This window comes from Anarhichas minor, unplaced genomic scaffold, assembly GCF_050575085.1.
Source record: "Anarhichas minor isolate MPS153535 unplaced genomic scaffold, ASM5057508v1 ptg000017l, whole genome shotgun sequence".
Classification (NCBI taxonomy): Eukaryota; Metazoa; Chordata; class Actinopteri; order Perciformes; family Anarhichadidae; genus Anarhichas; species Anarhichas minor.
This window is the reverse complement of record NW_027466463.1, coordinates 14,137,077-14,144,703: the sequence shown is the minus strand read 5'-3', so window position 1 is coordinate 14,144,703 and position 7,627 is coordinate 14,137,077.

The following is a 7,627-nucleotide window of genomic DNA, read 5'->3' as shown; positions in this document are numbered from 1 at the left end:
TCCTTCCATCCTGCACATCTCTAGGCCGACTCTGGGCACCAACAAACAGAAGGATTTTAAGATTCATATACAGACTTTTAATGAAATTAGGCATGCTTAAACAACACTTCAATGCACTATGTTCTACAGGCAATCAGTTCATGATTGCATCAGGACAGGAAAGTGCCAGTAAAAATAAAGTGTGCATACTACATAAGTGCACCATTCAACAACATAAACCTACACGAACGTGACGCTACATGCAAACTACAGATGAAGTTGTACAGCGGGAGAGGACACATAAGGTCTGCTGATAGCTCTCATGAATGTTTAATCTGCGAAGCTCTAAAAGGGATGAAGTCTGTAAAACCTCCTCCAACACCTCCAGGCTAAAAGTGAGGCCATGCCAAAAGCCTAATTAAATGTTTTTTAAACCTTCCCCCTTGGAGAGGACAGAGAGTAGTTTCACCCCAAAGTGTAGCTGTGCCACAGAGAGGTTGGTGAATACGGACTCTGTATCTAACCTGCTTCATAAAGGGCAGTTTGTGGTATTCTTGTGTACCTGTGTATGCTAAGTGTGTTAATGCTATTTGAAAACTCCCCTTGCAACATGCACAGGCATGCTCCTTATGGCAATTTAAAATTAGGAGCAAAATAAAAGCTAGTATTTCCTTTTTTTTTCTTAGCTGGATGCAAAACATCCAACCTCCTTATTATTAACATTTTATAATAAAGAGTTATTTTTTGTGGTTGCCTTTTTTTAAAGGAATGTAGTGAACACAATATGTTGAAAGCATGAATAGGTCAAACTTGTTAATGATTTGTTATGTCATAATCCATATAAAACTTTTGCAGGATTTTAGCAGTTAATTCACCACAGTAAAACTTCAAAACAGGAAATCCATTTCTGAATATTGAGTGCTGCCACTTGGTGGTAATTTCCATAGACCCATGGCCTGAACAATATGCCAAAAAAATTGAAGTCTGCAGAAAGATGCTGGCAATCAGGCTTAGGGTCATTCTAGTTGATTCAACTGATTAAAGCAACAAATTAAAATTGATATGCCGCATTTGCCAAATTAAAAAGTGGAGGGACTCCTGACCTTAGTTAACAATCTTCCCTATTTCCGACACATGGTTTGAAAAGACACGTGGGAGCTTGAAATATGGACTGGATGCGTTGACTTTCAAATGTGCATGTTTGGGAGTAAAATTTATTTTGGCACTGAGCTGATATTGGCCTTTCAACAGATGTTGCCCGGTCAGTGCGATCCACCGGCATTATAATGCAGATTATTTGATATTCACAGCTTAATAACAATTACAAATTGTACAAATCAATTCAACTTTTGAAGTCATTATGTTTTTAAGAAAGTGAAGTTGGTTATTCCACTGCCAATACATCTCATTGGTTTTCAATGCAGTACAGTTTGTTTTTTTAATCTTTCCAGCAACAATACAAATCCTGGGAAACATTGAATCCTTGCCAGGTTTTCAGCATAAAATGGTCAAATAAAAAATACAGATAATGCCGGCACAAAATTTTGGCTACTGGCAACTTGTGTCTAAAAATAATGGTATTGGTCTTCAAAAACTCATATCGGATGAGCCCCTTGTGTGTTTGGGTGGGGGACAAGTGTGGACAGCAGAATGTATCTAAACAGAGGAAGATGGATAGACAGCGAAAGGGCCACTGCTGTTTGTCCATTCATCTCAGGTGTACGTGGAAGAGCTCAACAATGACAGCTCATCCATCAGCCACAGGGGTACTACTGAGCCTCCTGGAACAGAACCAAAAACCCTCTTTATCCATCATGCATCTTTTCCCTTCTCTCCTCTTCTCTTCTCCAGTCTCGTATTTGTCTCTACATGTTCAGCAGAATATTTATTTATTTGTCTGGGTATAGTTTTGGTTTTGCTTGCGTGTCTGAGCGTGTGTTCGGTTGCTGACAAGTGGCCAAAGCTCAGCTCTCACGTGTGTGGGGAGAAAAATATTGGATATGGAAATAGAGGAGAGGCCCAGGAAATAGTGCTAGTAGACGGGGAAACAAAAAGGCGACAACCCAAGGGAACGAAAAAGACAAAAGTGAAGGGTCAAGGAGTGAAACAGCAAAGGAGAATGAGAGTGTGTGTGAAGAACATGTGTGTGTATGAGGAAGTGAGAGAGCGTGAGCAAGGTAAGCAGCGACACAGCAGCTGTCGACCTAATTCCTTCTTAACGCAGTGCTTGTGCTCTGATTAAGAAAGCGATCTGGCCTTTAATTTCCTCCCGACACCGGCTAATGCTCTGTATCTCAATCGCCTTTCCTAGCTCTTCCTCTCACAACTGCTACACATCAGCCCGCAGCCTGCGTTTAGCCAATCAGCATGGTCTACTAAGATGTGTCAGAGACACATCACAAAATAAGAACTTCACGGGAAACAAAAATTATCGTACGCCTAATTCCAAAATTGTATTCTGCGAGAGCAGAAAAGACTTCTAAATGAATGAACGTGGACTGAAGTCAAAACTGCCGTCTTGCGTCAAAGCTCAGGGAAATGCAAATAGCCCCAAGAATGATGTTGTCACGGTGAGGAATATAATAGAGGAAACAACAACCAAATTAAAGGGCAAAATATTGTTACACCACGACAAATTTTAACACAAAAAGTGTCAAAGCCACAGCAGTGTTTGCATGACAGATAACATCTCAACCGTCTCATGGAGGGAGGACTTTTAATGTGCTCCATGCAAAACACAATAAGTGTGTGAGTATCATTTTTCACTTTGGCATTAATAAAACGAAGCAAAACATAAGAAAGACCTTTGAATTTCAAAGTCATCACTTGGTTAACATGTGAAACCGTTAGCTGGTACCCTCTGAAAGTCCCTGTAGAGTTACACAGTCACACTGAATCATAGTGTGGGTGGGCACCGAGAAAATAATTAAGACTAGAATCTGGACTCCAGGACCTTTAGATATTCAAATGCTTGCAAAATGTATGCCGTTATACAACATGCTTGCGCCACATTTCACTTTTTGACCCCATGTGTACATCTACAGGACATGACACCACACATTCCCCTGACAAAATCAGCAAGGTTAACATTGTGCATTAAGTAACCAACTAAGTATCCAACGTTCTTAGAGGGGCCAGCATGTGACATCAAACTCAAACAGGCTTGACATGCCACAGCAGAAGAGGAAACGCTCAACACACGACAGAAGGTCACTCAGCTTGGTGAGACAAAATCCAAAGAGGTGTTAAACTTGTGTTTCTCACCACTGGAACGTTGTTTAAAATGCAGGAAAACCGATTTACGGCTGGAAACAAGTTGGTTTGTATGGGCGGCCCTAATAAACAAATATGACAATTACATAACAATAGGAGTTTCAGTGCTACTTCTATAATGCAACACAACATTGTGTTCATTGCTTCATCACAGGGAGGTCTGTTAATACAGAAGAAGAAACTTGTAGTCCAGCAAGCCAATCGCTAATGCGAAAGAGTACTTTCTCAATTTATGTTTCTGCACATTCTTGCGTCCTCAGATGAATGCTGAGGACAGAAGACAGAAAAGACGCCCCCAAGGAAGCATCAGATCATGACTTGGCCAACAACGAAAAATTGAAAGCCTGCAAATTAACCCGGAGAAATAACACATCATGTCCAAGTCTACAGCAGGGCTTGATTTTGGAATATTGAATTTTTCTAGTATGTTTCTTTTCGTCTATACAGCATATTATGTGATATCACAGATTCATTTCTCCCATGTGTTAATATGTGAAATCAGCTGTTTTAGATTGGTTTGGAATAAAAACCTGTAGACATGATAATGATAAATGTCTTATCTCTGATGCTGTAAGGAACAATATGAACATGTCATTTTAAGAAGTAGCCTACTTTTTGTGTGTATGAAGCATCCTTTCATTACAATATTTTAAGATACCCAAGTACACAAAGTATTACATTGTAAAGAAATTGTAGAAAGTCATTTGAAATACTCATGTTTAATTCACAAAGCAATATTGGAAACATTTATAATGCATTTTTTGATAAACAAGGTAAAATTGTTGTGATTATGGAGTAGCCTAATAAAGGGAATAAAGTGTAATATAATTGTCTCACTTACTCTAGTAATGATTTCTATCCACATAAAACAAAAGTAGGTTTATTGTACTCAGACTCTTATTCCAAACTGGAACAGAAGAGGTATTGACAGCTTACAGGTTATTGATTCTGACATTTTCCTTTTGTTTTCTTTTTTGGCAGAATAAACATCCGGCTATATATATATAGACCGAGGATTTATCTTAGTCCAGAGACAAATATAAGAGTGTAAACGGTAAACATGACGTGTGTGTGTGTGTGTGTTTAGTACACACTCACGCAAACACACGTGGCATTCGGACCGCCATGTGGAGTGTATGCGAGAGGTGGCGTTGCTAGGAGCACCAGGTTGTGTGCAGACAGTGGTAACAGAGTAGAGACGGCAGCAGCCTGGCGGTGGAGAAGAAAGGAGTGGAGCAATGCCAAGAAGATTCCCCCTGAGAGACTGTAGGAAGGGGAGAAAGAGACAGACAGACAGAGAGGGAGAGAAACATGGAGAGGGCACGCTGATATGATCGTGGGCTTCTGCACGGAACAATTTACCAAGACAAACATCTGATGGGGGATGTTTCTGTATTCTGACTTGGATTCAACTCTAAAATGGTCTTTCAAAAAAGCCCACTTATTTCAGCTTGTAGGAATGAGAATAGTATGACATGGATGCAAGGAAATGGTGATGGTTGAACAGCAGGAGGGGGGGAAATGGCTTACAAGGTTGACTGGAGGGATGAGAGAGAGAAAGAGAGAGACGGAGCCAATCTGTTGGGGCTCGTGTTTGCCGTCCCTCCTCATGTCACCCATCCGTCAGATAAACTGTTAGCCTATTTCCAACCATCCCACGTCACTTCCTCACCTCTGCGTGTTACCCCGCTGCGCCTCTCCCTTGTTTTCTATTTGTTGTCTTCTTTTCCAATTTCCCTCTTCCTTCTTCCTCCTGCGCTCTTCCTTCCCTTATTTTGTCTTTAAATGGGAAGTCGTGTGAACAGGCTATGCAAATGAGATGGTTATTACCCCACTGCTCATCAAGCCGCGCAGAGGAGACATTAATAGGCTGATGAATATGCATGTGAATTTGTTAATTAAGTTAATTATTCTGCTGAAAATGCATTCGTCTTCCAAGGACATCTTCCCCAGGATTTCAACCTGCTCCACTCATTAGTCATGCGATATTTCATACACAGAGTGAGAAAAGAGAGAGGGAGGCAGACAGTGGGAGGGAGAATGAAGGGGAGAGGAGACAATGCTGTTTTTGGAAAGTGGGTGCCATGAACAGTTGGCGTTGTAAAAGTATGGGGTAAAAATAATGTATCTTAATGGCATCAGTGCTCACAATGGGATGTGCAATAACTACCCATATTAGCAAACCACATCCTGGTTTCCAGATATGGCACATTATTCCCTAAGAGCTGGAGTTTATACTTTCAGAGTTTTCAGCATCTTTTTTGTGGTTCCTTCTACCTCACTGGTTACTTCTCCCTAATTGCTTATTAAAACCCTCTTAAATGAACTTTTTGTGCCAACTTTCCAACACATTAATTAATTGTTGTAGCCAATTAAGTGCCGTTGTGCAAATGAGCCTCATCACAAATGGTCCTATAGGGCCGACCCCTCCTTTTTCTCTCCCTCTGTCTCTTGCACTTCCCTCCCTCTATCACCCTCCCAGCTAGTCTTCCCAGCTGCCCATGCACGTCAAGGCACTCGGTGCCAAAGAAGCAGAAACTGTGTCCTGGTAATGCTTCACTGTTTTCTGGACCGTTTCCAGCCTTCAGGCTCACTGATCTCAAACTTGTATGAAAGGTGAAGAGAAAAAGGCTCAGCCTATTCCTTTTGTTTGGCACATTTATACAAGAGGCACCTAAATAACACGGCTTGTAAACCAACCACGAAACCATATCAAATCTGTTATTTAGATTGTCTGGTTATTTCCTCTGGTAGCCATGAATTGTAAAGGAGGCATGCATGCATCAAATAGCCTGTTCTTATTTATTCACATCAGGTAAAATGTGAGTTCACCTCTAGAGATGGTGGAAAAGGAGGGTAGTCAACTTCAAAGCACTCAATAAGGTTGCCAAGCTGTTCACACGTCTCCATCCCCTTGTGTTAAAACTGGAAACATGCAGAGGAAATCAAATACATGTGTTTATAGAGATGTTAGACAGCCATCTCCCTCAACACTATTTGATTTGTGTGTATACTATATGTACATTATCCACCGCATAGTGTTTATATCTAGGATTTTCTATGTGTGCATGTATGGAAATGTGTGAATTAATATCACAGTTGTACAGCAGGGTTTCTTGTGTTGTGCGGCATCAGCCATCCACATTAGTTTGCCATTTTTATCAGGATAAAATGATGTAAAATATGTGCATTATAGGAAAATCTTAACATGCAAAGGCTCCAAATAACAATCAGTGTAATCACAGAATTCATACAGCATATGGCGCAAATTTTTAAACGACAGATCGGCCTTATTTTGTTGAACTCTTTCCAAAGAAAAGAGAGCACTTAGAAGGTCGAGGTAACAGAGTGGGCAACATACCCTTTTTTGGTCAATGTCACAATTCCTAAATAGCTGTTTTTATGAGAAGCTGGGGCATTTTTCAGCCTTTAGTTGAAATAATATTAACATTTCTACATCATGATGTTAACAACATGAAGTGACACCTCTTTCAGAATAGGGGCTGAACTTTCTTTTCTTTCCCCACCATGTCTGGCTCTGCCCACTCCACTGCCATTCGGACGTGGCACTGATACACCCACCAGGAGGATTAGGGAAGGTTTAGCAACTGTGCCAGCCTTGCTCCCTGTGCCACCCCTTCCCTCGGCACAGAGGGGGGTCCCACTTGGCATGGCAAGGTGAACTAGCCTCTGATTGATGGGCATGGTTTCAGCACACTACTGTGCTCCCCAAGGCCCGTGCCTCCCTTTCCTTTCTCCTACTGCTGTCTTGGCAGCGGTGCCCACCTCCTCTTCCATGCCAGGCAGCCAGCTAAAGCTCCTGGTGGGCACATCAATTACATAGCGGCACCTCCCCTCTTTTCTTATGTCTATCTGCGGGTCTGTCTACTGTCTCAGATGATGCCAATCTGGTCCCTCTCCATCATTACTGCTGTCTATAGCTATCTGCTATGTGTGTATGTGTGTGTTTTTATACTCATGTTCACAAATATATCTTTGCATATGCACAAATGTGCATGTATTCATGAACACACTCCTGCTCCCTCTCTTAGGCAGGTCATAATGGTTGGTGGGAAAATCCTCCCCAGAGAGCACTCATTGCCACAGGCTCAGCTGTACAATAGGCTCAGGTGTGTGCATGTATGTGCATGTGGTTGCCTGTGCATGGCTGCTTTTTGCTGTTTTAAATTTCTTTATCTGCTGATTAATTATCCATTGCTTCGTGTGACTGCCTTATATATGAGGTTATAAAAAGTAGAAATTGCAGGAAAAAAAGCAATCATGTTAAGTCTCTGCATTATTCTGTTTCTGAAGTCGATTAACATGAATATTTCAACCTTCCTTTGGATTTTGGCGGCTAGTTGCTCTTGGCAAA